Source organism: Ctenocephalides felis, unplaced genomic scaffold (genome assembly GCF_003426905.1).
Source record: "Ctenocephalides felis isolate EL2017-DRISC unplaced genomic scaffold, ASM342690v1 CF-g0.4_SCAFFOLD_00845, whole genome shotgun sequence".
Taxonomy (NCBI): domain Eukaryota; kingdom Metazoa; phylum Arthropoda; class Insecta; order Siphonaptera; family Pulicidae; genus Ctenocephalides; species Ctenocephalides felis.
In genome coordinates, this window is record NW_020536999.1 from 80,275,030 (window position 1) to 80,288,205 (window position 13,176).

The following is a 13,176-nucleotide window of genomic DNA, read 5'->3' on the forward strand; positions in this document are numbered from 1 at the left end:
AACTATTTATTTATTCCACACTGATTCTACAAAATAAGAACCCATATTTTCTATCCCGATCGAGCAATACGAATCCAAAAAATATTTAAAAAAAAAATTCAAAATGATTTCTAAAATATTAAATTGTGCTTCAATAAAACGTATAAAACAATACGCGACTTATCAAACAGATGCGACGATTGAAAGAGTCTATATATTACGAGCAAATATTTATATTATTTCATTACACTTATCCTGTCGATTGTTTAATTTTTAATGATTGTTTTAATAAAATTTTTAAATTGATACTTGTTTCCCGAATTTTTATGAAATTTGCTTGATTTATTCTCTATTGATCTATAGTTTGTTGGACTATATATTTTATTTATAAATGATTGAAAACGCGATTTGACTTTGATCAATATTTAATCGATGGGAAAATATGAACATGTAAAACTTTTTAGATCAGAACAATATTTTAATGACAAATGTAACAAAAGATGATCATGTTTGCTATGATCACTTTTGGCTATATGTCAGGGGACGCCATAGATCCATATGAAGAAAAATTTGAATTCATTAAATTGATATACGGTCTCTGAAACAATTATTTATTATCTAAATTAGATAATATCATACAAATCAATTAGCTCACGTTAAATTTTTAAAATTCTATACTTTTTAAGTAAAATAACATTTTATAATTGTTGTCGTCCAATGATCATATCCACTGCCTGAGCGTCGTCTGACATGATCATGCTTTGCCATGGCTCTATCTACCCTATTTGATATTATTAAAGCTGCAGGTGATTCTATAGGTAGTTTAAAGTCCAAAGACTCTAATTATCGATTGTTAATCGATATACGTATACTGTCTTCAAACAGATCTTTGAAAAAATATTGTAATTTTATATCTCATTAATACCAATTATCTCATATAGAGAATTTTGGTTATCTTATGCTGACAGTATTTTATTTACTGTTGTATAAGTTTTGTGTATTTTGTGCAGTTTACAAAATTTACATAAATATTTCAAATTAGGACTTTCTAAAGCTCTTGGCGATAAAGTTTGTGAAAATACACTTTCATCACAATTAAGAGACTACTCATGACACAGCTGATTCGTGAATCACTAGAAGACTTTAATTTTACATTACAATTATTTTTGCATTTGATAAGTGATAATTCAGAATTTAGTTTATGTTTATACCGTGAATAACATTTTCGGGTTCATTATATAATTTAATTCAGTGTTATTTAATTTTTATTGTGAAAAGTCTCCGACTATAATTATCGTTCTGTTGAGGAGAAATTATTTCATGAAAACTTACGTATAAAGTAAATACTATTTTATGTTTTCTATCTTGATTATCAAATTTTTAACCCTTTTTAGACCCTTAAAAACAACCCCTCGATTAAAAATTGTTTGAAAAATTTATTTTGAAATTTAAAGAAAATCAAGAAATTCAAAATGATATGAATGTTACTTCAATTTCTCGAAAATAATTACCATAATTTGTTTATCTCTTTTAACCTCCCTTGAATAAAAACAGTTAATATATTCGATTACAAATTGAAAAATTATTTAATGAAACCATAGATAGTCAAAATTTATTTCAAGCTGAAACAACATTTACTACTCAATGTCAAAATTGCTGTTATCATTACTATCTTCTTCTGGCTGTATAGGAGAGCTGTTCTGGCAGTTATCACCACTACATTTTTCACAAGTTGTATTGCAGAACAGACCAACTTTTCGGCACCCGCATGAGGCAACCTTTCTTGTGGTTACAAAAAATCATTTTTAGTAATTCTTGTGGTGCTGGTGGATTTACAGATTTGATTGGATTTAATAATTCTTTAATCATTACCCACTCCCAATCAGTTGGGTGAATGTTTTTGTTGCCAAGCCATATCTGTGTTTGAAGGCAAACTCTTTTACGAGGGTCATTCAACAAGTACTTAGCCTACAAAAGAAAAACGAAGATTTTTGAAAAGCGGCGATTTATTTTTCAACATAATCTCCTTCAAGCTCGATACACTTGGCCCAGCGATGCTCCAACTTTTTTAACCCGTCCAAAAAATGTTTTTTCGAGGGCTGCAAAATAGGCCTCCGTGGTGGCGATGACCTCATCATTTGACCTAAATTTTTCCCGGCGAGTGATTTTTTCAGATTTGGAAACAAAAAATAATCGCAGGGGGCCAAATCTGGAGAGTAAGGTGGATGGGGCAGCAATTCGTAGTGCAATTCGACCAATTTGGCCATGGCGACGGCGGAGGTGTGAGCGTTGTCGTGGTGGAACAGCACTTTTTTTTTCGCCAAACGGGGCCGCTTTTTCTTCAATTCCACGTCGAATCGGCCCAATAACTCAGCATAGTAGCGCCCCGTGATTGTTTTACCCTTCTCGAGGTAATCAATGTAGATCACACCTTGTGAATCCCAAAAAACGGTGGCCATCACCTTTCCGGCCGATCGAACAGTCCTCGCCTTTTACGGAGCACGTTCGCCCGGTGAAGTCCACTGTTTTGACTGCTCCTTGGTCTCTGGTGTGTACCAGTGAATCCATGTTTCGTCGACGGTCACGAAACGACGCAAGAACTCCGCCGGGTTGCGCTGAAACAGCGCCAAACACGTCGCCGATGTGGTCTCACGGTTGCGCTTGTTTTCCGGTGTGAGCAAGCGCGGCACCCACCGCGCCGACAGCTTTCTCATGCCCAGTTCTTCGTGTAGAATATGATGCACCGTTCCTTCTGCGATGCCTACAGTTTCAGCTATCTCGCGAACTTTCAATCGACGGTCTGCCAACACGAGATCGTGGATTTTTTTAATATTTTCGTTTGTAGCAGCTGTTTTCGGGGCACCTGGCCGTGGCTCGTCAAAAACTGACGTGCGGCCACGAACAAACTCGTTAAACCAATTCTTGACGGTCGCCATCGAAGGAGAAGAGTCACCGTACACAGCATCCAAGCGATCTTTGATTTCGCTGCGCGTTTTCCCTTCCAAAAACAAGAATCTAATCACCGAACGATATTGTTCTTTTTCCATTTTTGTAAAATTGACCGACACGCTCGCTTTCAAAAGCTGCCAAAACAAAACTAATGCAGGGAATTGAATGAAACTTTGACAGTAGGCTACTAAAAGAACGTACTGCATGATGGTAAAACTCTTTTGTGATAGCAGCGCCATCGGGCGGTGAGGCTAAGTACTTGTTGAATGACCCTCGTACTATGCTCATTTATGGCACCAACGGTTGGGACCAAATAAGCTAGTTTAACAACAGTGTTATTTGTGGCAGCTTTCATAAAACTTTTATAGCGCATCTTTTTGAGATACTGCGATAAGTTGTCTAATCGACCTTACTTTTTTGGTTGTATGTTTTTAGTTAGTCAATACAAACAAACTATGCAATATTTACCAACTTCATAACTCCTTTAATTTCGACTCCATAACAATTTGTAACATATACCATTTGAAAGGTTAATAAAAAGGCTACAACTTTTTTTATCATAATTTTTTTTTTGCAACTCCTCTCATTTTGAATCGGCGAACGGTTAAAGGGTTCGAGAGAGACTGATTGCGCGACCGCGCACTCTTTAAACAATCATAACTCTCTTAATTTTTGTGTGAAAAAAAAAACAATAATAAGCCAGAAAGATTCCTTTGATTTTTATCTTAATGCTTTTATACGTATCTTTTATTCTTTTTGAGATATGATGAAAGTAGGTTTGATTTTTAAAAAATTGGGAAAAAAGTTTTTATAAAATCGTGAGTTTTCTGAAAATAGTTTGTACTAAAGTAGTGAATCTGCTAGAATCCATCAAGATGTCTATAATGAAGTGAATTCTAGATGGAATGTGAATTACTTTAATTCTGGTGGAAATCGCGCTCATTAAACCATATGATTTAAAAGAAAAACATAGTAAATGCTTCTTATTTGCATGATAGCACACTCATTGTACACACAAAAAACTTGTAACAGCATTTTAAAGCTTATGTTGAGCACTATTAAACCCAATTTCACCGAAATGCATAAAATGTAAAACCTCGCCACTAGATGGCTTCAAATACAACAATTAAATCTTGTACGAAATAAAAAACGACTTTGCTCTTTCAAATCTTGCTTAATATTATTCCTAGAACACTATAAAACACCGATTTATTACGATTTTTATTGACATTATTTTGTTCATGATTTTCGTTAAAATGTATATTTTAAAAGATATTTGCAAAAAAAACGAAGAAAAACGCCAAAAATTTATGAATTTTTAGTGGACAGTAACTTGAAAAGTATTAGTTTTTTTGAAAAACTATAAAAGCTATTTGAATTTATATATCTATAAATATATAGAAAACTATTTTTTTCTTGTAATTAGTTTATTTTGAAAAAATGTTATCACAAAATTGAGAAGGGGTGTCATCCCCCCGGGGGGTGGTGGCTTGTTGTTTTCACTTTCGAACTTGAGAGTAAGATGAAGCTAATTCCAAAATTTCATGCAATTCGGAGCACAGTAAAAAAAATTCAGACCCAAAACGCTCCGTTTACTGCACTAAATATATTTAACGAATTCTTAAGACTGTCTTTTGAAGTTTTTCACAGCTTTTTCGAAGTTGACTAAATATAGTCCTTTAAAGCATTAATGCAAGAAGTAATTATACTGAATTGTTTTTTATCTGTATCTATTTAAACTAAAAGCCAATGGTTATTAATATTATGTGGCGCTAGATATTTTAAACCTGATGATAATTTTAGAATAAAGTTATCATTATTTTAATTTATAATATGATCATATTCATGAACACTTAAAATGTAGAATTTTTTGCTATTATATTTAATTGATCCTAAGTAAGAGTCAATGATTATGTCATCTAACCACTCATTTCCATACAAAGTGAAAAAAATATTCAATTTAATATGCGATATATCCCTATTATGCATGTAGGGTTTTATATAGAAATGAAAATCTTTAGCTACATTATTGTTAGGACCCAAACCTTTTTTTGGTTCTGTACTATAATCAGCAGAGTTATTTGAGTCTAGGTATTTATGCAAAGGAAAAGCATTTTTCCTACATCGGTAAAAATTGACCGGATTATTAGATTTTTTGTTCCATGTTTCCTTTGCATCTCTAATATCTACTGTCGTGGTGTTGTGGTCCTCATTTAATTTTTTAGTTACTTTATTTACTGTGTTGCTTTTTTTTCATTTTTATAATATTGTTTACCATGCCTAACTTCTCCTGACTTGCATTTCTTCTTTTTTTTTCTATTGTAACTTTTGTTGCTTTTCTCAGGATTAAGTTTCTGTGTTACAGGGCATTTATTTATTAAATCATTATTGGCAAGCCGCAACATACCTCTCAATTTCTCCACGAAATGTCCTGTTTTCATATATTTATCACGATGGCAGATATTGTTCTTTAATGTATTGAAAAATGATTCGATAGCAGCATTTGAATACAAATGTTTTCTGTCATTATCTAACATTAGACCTGACCACAAAGGTATAATTGGAATATACCTGTCCATTACATAATTTAAGGAACCTGGGAGGAAAAAACGATTAATAAATCCTTCTTTTGGTATAATCTTTTCGGTTTCGCATTTAATTCGAAGGAAATCTTTATAAAATAAACTATTTCGTAAAAGATCTCGACATGGCTCACGATCATTTGCTATTTCTGAAACATCAGTATCAGTCAACATTGTCTTGTTTGATACTGAGTCATTATTTTCAAATAGATTTATTTCCTTAATCGCTAAATCTATTTGCACATTATAATACTTGCTACCTAAAATCCACACAATATGAGCGAACATTTTTCGAGCATGGTTTAAATCTCCACATCTTTCACCTTTCAATAATTGAACTTACAGCTAGAGATATTATTTCCTGATCTCTCTTTGAGTCTCTTTGTGAAATGACTGCAACATAAATGTAATGTTATGTTTTCTGTAACTATTATTATTTAAAAACCTATAGCACTTATTAATATAATCAATCAAATTTGTATTATTGCAACCTTGAATTATCGCACGAATGCTTGCATAGCTGTGGCATTCTGATTCTGTTGAGATTGGCTTACTTCTCGAGCACGACTACCGCGGCATCCTCTGTTGCCATGGAAGCTGCTGCTGCCTGCAGAAGGGAGGAAATTACTTTGCGGTGGCTTCCTGCCGCGCTGTTTTTTACCGCCCCGTCTTCCGCGGACTGAGACGCTCCAACCTTCGGCACCGTTTTAGGACTAAAGTAATAATATTATAACAACTTATAGCTAAGTATATTTACGAATGTATTTATATAATATTATATAAATGCTGCATTACCTTATCAAGATAAATTTTCGGCTGCCTCTCTCTGCTGATGAGAGGCAGCCGACTTGCTTCTGGCCCTTCGTTGACAATATCTTAGATTGACTTTTGGAACAGTACTGATCCCCGTTTCGTCTACATTGTCGATCCTTTCAGGCGTCAGTTTATGTTTATCTATTACATTTTCCAACAATGTAAAAAAATTATCGACTGCCACTCTGTTAAAAGCCATCGCTCTTGCAGCTGTTGTTGGTTCTGGGCGTCTGTATGCTAGATCAGGGTGTGGTTTTAAAAACCCGCTGAGTCAATCTTCTCCTGCCATACCAGTTTCTGTATTGAATGGGTTATCTATATGATTCCGCTGAGCTAACTGATAAACTACAATGCGTAGCTCTTTTTCTGTTAAACCAAAAAGCCGTGCTTCCATAGATTTCACATACTCCGCCAGCTCATTTTCTTGCTCGGCTGTGAAAACAGTTTTGAATCGTCCCAAATGTTTTTCCCGCAGTCGTTATCAGAATCAGTGTCGGCATTAACAGTTTCACGAGCTTTTCTTACTCGTCGTTCTAAAGGCGACTTCGGAACATAGTAGGTAGCCGAGGCTCGAAGAAATCCCATTCTATCAGTAAGAACAGCATTTACTGCTCTTATCATGTCTTCTTCGTTCCATTTGCCACGATATGTTTTTCGTTTATAGTTGCGAACCATTTTATCTGTAGACAAATGAATAAATAGGTAAATACTTTTGATCCTGATTTAAGTAGAATTTAAAAATATTATCAGTAGGTGCCTACATAGAAAGGTTATTTTAATCATAAGGGCGGGGCAAAACAGGATTATCCCATTATGACCCGATCATCTTGCCCCGATCCACACGTAGTTAAAAAAGATGACGCAATTCTAACCTCAAACTTAACCGGCGAAAAAATCTGGTTTAAATTTAATGTTTTGGACTCCTATAATAAGCTCGGGATAGAAATAATACATTAACACAGGTACTTACATGTCTGTACATCAGTCTTCGAATCAAATTTTGCGTAAAAAAACTTGCAATATCACTTTTTTCTCTTTGCAACGCATAAACGAGTTCTAACCTGTCCGCTCTGCATGGACGCACTGGCGGAGAGTGAAGTTTGTGCAAATGGCGCTGTTGCCGCTCAGAACACAATAACAATTCACTCACACAAGCTTACTTCCCGTGCTGCCCCGAACTTCATCTTGCCCCGGTGTCCCCTACAACTATTTTTGCATTTGATAAGTGATAAGAATTATTAACTTCCCGTAGGGCAAGTTATAGTAATCGCAAAAAAATCGAAAATGAAAATTTTTGCATTTCTCGACGTTTCAAAACCTTCTGAACATTTTGGCATACCTTAAAAAAAATGGATGTATGTGTGTGTGTGTGTGTGTGTGTGTGTGTGTGTATGTATGTATGTATGTATGTATGTATGTATGTGTGTGTATGTATGTGCGGATACAAATTTTCGTCGACGATTTCGGGAACACGGATCAACCGATTTGAATAATTCAAAAAACATTCGATTTGTATTGATAAGGAGACGTGCTGATTAGTTTTTGGCAAAGGCAGGTCTAGCCGTTCCGAAGATACGGGGCAAAAAGTGCCAAGAACGGTACCTCCGTTTTTAAGAGAACGGAGCGTCCGATTTGAATAATTCAAAAAACATTTTACTTGTATTGACAAGATATAGAATTGATCAAATTTTCATGGAGGCAGGTCTAGCGGTTTCGGAGATCTAATGAAAAAAGTAAAAAATAATGCCATTCGGCGGTTAAAAATTATCATTAGACATATGCACATCAAATTATCAGATATTTTATAGAGATTTTAACAATAAGTATATTTTTTTTTTTACATTTTTATGGGTTCCGTACCAATGCTTATGCGTTAGACGGCGGCGCGGCACATGCGCGCTTTGACATTTCGTCTCTATGCAGTTCAAGCAGTGCGATTGCTTTAAAAAAAAGTTCAGATTTTCCAAAATATGTCAAAATGAAGAAAACATTTTTTTCAAAAAAATTTTTTGTATCCAAAAAAAATTTTTTTTTCAAAAATTTTTTTTTCAAAAAAAATTTTTTTTTTCATATAAATTTTTTTTTTCAAAAAAAAGTAATTTTTTGTCAAATTTGTAGTTTCTCAAAAATGTTAATCGTTTTTAAAAAAATAATAATTTTTGGTACGGGAAGTTCCAGCAATTTGCCTTAAGGCACGATGCCCTAATTGCCTTAAGACAGAATTCCACTTACAGCTAGTTCTGAATTTAGTTCATGCCATTCATGTTCATACCATATATGTGGGCATTCAGAAGTAATTTTCGAATGAGGAATACACAATTAACACACTATAGGCGGGCCCCGTAAAAATACTTCTCAGACCAAACTGATATGTGTAGCGGGCAAATCGCGAGTAATACGAGTGCGCTTTGCGTCGCCTCGCATGAACTATTTTTTATAACTCAATTTAAAAAAAAATGGTTGTTTTAAAATATAATAAATTTATTTAAATAATGAATGATTAAACATAAAGCTAACAAATAAAAAATTGACAAAGGTAGATATATAAACTACCGTTTAAACTAAACAGTTTTACTTACATTAGTACTTTTTACATGTGTGAAATTTATGGAAACATTCACCCTTATGAAGAGGTACGTTACATAACTCGCACATAAAACACGTTAGACTCTTTTTCTTATGAGTAGCACAAACATGGCATTGTCTTTGGGGATGTATTTTCTTGCTACCTGTTATTTTCACAATGTTATGTTTACTGGCATCCAGTAACCTCTTTGGAAAATTACTTCTTCTATAAGATGTACTGGGTCCGGGATCATCAGTGTTATCTTCAACATTTTCACTTATCCATACTTTGGCCACATCGTGCAGAAAAGTTTTGTATTTTATTTTTGAATTTGCATTTAGAGTTTGAAAAACTCTAAAAGCATTAAAAAGAGCTCCATTAATTAAAAACATAACTGTCCTTTTTGTCCATTTATTTGTCCGTCGTATAATAGAATAATATGATAGGTATTGATCAGCTCGATCAACACCTTTCATAAATTTATTATACTCTACAACGCATGTTGGCTTCCAAATATTTTGTTTCGTATTCCAATCTACATTTCTGCTTTGTATAACACTTGCTGAATGAATTGTTGATATCATTCGAACCAGTCTCTTTGATTGCCAACATTGCACAAGAATATCTCCTCGGCGACGAAACGCGGATTCACCTCTTCTCAAGGTTATATCTCGTAAACATGGAGGAAGTCCTCTATTTTTGCGTATAGTACCACAACTTCGGATTCCATGTTGTAAAAGGACTTGGCACGTATCGACACTATTATAATAGTTGTCCATATAGACATGGTGCCACAAGTTTTTATAGGGCTGTAGAAGGCGTATAACTATATCCTGAAGTCGACTTCCTGCATCATGATAAATTTCAAAATTGCATATATATCCTGTTTTTGCTTCACAAACCATTCGAATTAGAATTCCATATTTGTTGATTTTTGAAACATTATACACCTTGAATAATAAGCGACCTCTCCACGGCATAATACTCTCATCTAATGACAAGTCTCGTTCTGGTTTGTATACTTGTTCAAATTTTGTTTTGAAATAAGACACTATTGGACGTATTTTATTAAGGCGATCTCTTTCATTGGTGTTATTTTCATTATTAGAAAAATGCCAAGCGTACCATATTTGGCGAAAACGGTCTCTACTCATCACTTGGGCAAAAATTGGGGTTTCAATTGTTCTGTCTGTGGACCAGTATTCAACCCTACTCTCCTTACGAACTCTGCCCATAAGCAAAAGTAATCCCAACATTTTTTTCAATTCTACTGCAGATACGTCTTTCCATTTCAAAGATTTTGCACTGTCTTTAAAACGATCAATATTTTGTGAATGTTAACGATTACTTTCTTCAGCCATATAGTCAAACAAATCATTACCCAAAATAGCTGAACCACTTCACTTACACTTTGTGGATTATTTGGTTTCAAAACAACGCCACTTTGACCTAAAAATGGTTCAATAATTGGAGGATTGTCAAATTCTGACCACTCCACTCCTTCATTGTCACTACCTTCAGAATCACTGGACATAATAGGTAAAACTCTACGTCTTCTAGGATGAAAAAAATCTTCACACTCTCACATTCACTATCAAAATCATTGATATCCAAATCACTTCCAATTTGCGACAAATTATCGGCGTAAACCTCACTATCGCTATCCGATGCCATTATTTTATTATTGCAAATAATAATTTAAAAAAGGAGATGTTGAACCGTATAAATCTGACTAATAACTGAAGTATTTTATAAAATATATATTTAACACCCTTTTGTTGTAAATTCTGCATGTTTATCTTCAAAATAAATTGAACATAAAAAGAAACTTGAAGATAAAACATATTGTTTCTTATCCTTATCCTTATTCTAAAAGTCTTTCAATACGAATATCAATTGAATCTCGAAAAAAGTACCACCTATTCTTTCAATATCATATGCAAACCGATCCGATAAAAGTATATTGACCAGCTTACAATGTTAGTCTATTCAAAGCGTAATAATACCATGCCCGCCGATAAGCAACAGCCCTCGCAGAGCGTAATTTTACGGGGCCCGCCTATAGTATGTTAATAACTCCTTTATAAATATCTTTGAAATTGTTATGTTCTGTATTGTTAGTTCCAATCAATATAACCACTATTTTAGTTTTTTTATTAGAAAATTCGCCATTTTTTATACGATATAGAACATTTTTCACTTTATCGCCTCCAATGCCGAAATTGGCGGCATGAAATTGTTGAAATTTGGCCCAAACAGGATGCTTGACCAAATTTGCAATAAGGGAGTCTACAGTCAGAATAACATTGTGGTCAATCTTCGCCATATTTATTTTATTTAAGTGCTTTTGACCCCACGTTTCACTTGTTCTAGCAGTAGGAATGACGCATTTATTGAAATTTTCAAACTTACTAGACACAGTGAATAATTTTAATAATAAATAAACAACTTTATTTGTAATACAAACAAACTTATAAATTCCGATAATTCAATATTTTGCGGTAAGATATCTTTATCAGAATTCTGATACGAATAGGCACAAATATCTAAATTATATAGTTACTTACAAAAACTCCGGCTTGTATGCACAAAATTCTAATTAGTAAATAGGTTGCGGAAACTCGTGACCTCGCTTGAACTCTCAAAAACAAAATAAAGCTTTGCTTCTTCAATTCGCTGTCATTTGCCAACTTAATCATGCCTATTCATAACACATAACGTTTCAGCCAGCATGAAGTTGCCGCCGAAAAAAATTAGCTGTCAAGTTCAAAAGTTTTGGATTCATAACATTGGCAGCTAAAACCTTTCAAGATCATGATTATTATTATGATTTTTAAATTGTTTAGGACCAAGATGATAGCCTACCTTAGACAATATAATAATTTAAAATACAATCTGGTCCCCTAATAGCAAATATTGCAAAAAAAACTGAACATATCTGTTCCAAGACTGTATGAAGTATTTTGATTTAGTATTATAACATAAAAAGTATTTTAATTTTGTTATTTCATCGACTGAATCTGCTATTTGTTGTTTGCAGAGTTTTAATTTTGTTGTAGACAGTTGTAGGTTTTATTTGAATGTATAGTTAGCTTCCACTGAATTAAAACTAGGACCGTAGCCAAACTTAATAATTGCAAAGGAACATAGAAATTTGTACAAGTTTTCTTGTTGAAATGTCTGATTATTTAATATATATATATATATATATATATATATATATATATATATATATATTATTAATTTAAAAGTTACAGTGAAATTGTTAAAGAACATTCATTTTAAGATTAAGGGAAGTAATAGAAATCGAATGGTTTATATATATAAATATATATATATATATATATATATATATATATATATAGTTTACAACATGAATTATAATATAGAACATGTATAGAAGGATAAAACAAATAAAAATAACTTGTTTAATTTATTTATTAAAACAAAATATCTTATTTAATAAATATATCTTTTAACTTCTAGATTATATTGTAGTCTGATTGTTAAAATTAGCAGAAATAAAAAAAAAAAAAACAATAAATGTATATGGCGCGATCATAACTTCTGCCGCCGCGATAGTAGCCACCGCCGCCGCGATATCGACCGCCGCCGCTGCCACGACGACCGCCGCGATGGTTATCGCCGCCACGTCGATCGCCGCGATAATTACCGCGGCCACGGGTGAAGTTACCCCGGCCGCTGCCATTGTTTTTGCTGCCACGGTCTTGGCCTTCTTTTTCCTGGCCGCTGCTGTTTTCATTCCTGCCTCGGTCTTCGCCGCTTTCGTCTACGCTGCTTTCGCTAGAAGTAGAAGCTGGACCGGTGGGGCCCCAACTTGCTTCATCGGACTAAAATAATAATCATAATAACTGATTGTTCAATATATCAATCAATGTATTTATATATTATTATATAAATGTAATATTACCTTATCATGATAATATATACGGATTTCCCTCTCCTTAAAAACTTCATGAAAGAAGAGCCCCACATCATCACTATTGTCATAGTCTACCGGCATAAGTGATATAATTCTGTTGTCCGGGAGCAAATTTATTTGAATTTTCTTATTACTGAGCTTATACAAAATTTTCAAATTCCTGCGAGGATAGATAGAAAATGAATTAAGTATTTCTTTTTTGACCTGCTTTTTGAAAAGTTTCGAGTAACATTCCATGAATTAAATTTAATAAAAAGTATATATGTAGAGCAGGGCAAGGCACAAAAGTCCAATTTGACTTTAGTTTTTACGCGATTTTGAAATATCACCTCTATATATATATA

General features: G+C 33.6%; 1 pseudogene; it reads right to left on the reverse strand.

Annotated features, from left to right (window-relative positions):
• Positions 1-6,309: 6,309 nt before the first annotated feature.
• On the reverse strand, positions 6,310-10,563 carry LOC113390897 (annotated as a pseudogene).
• Positions 10,564-13,176: the final 2,613 nt, after the last annotated feature.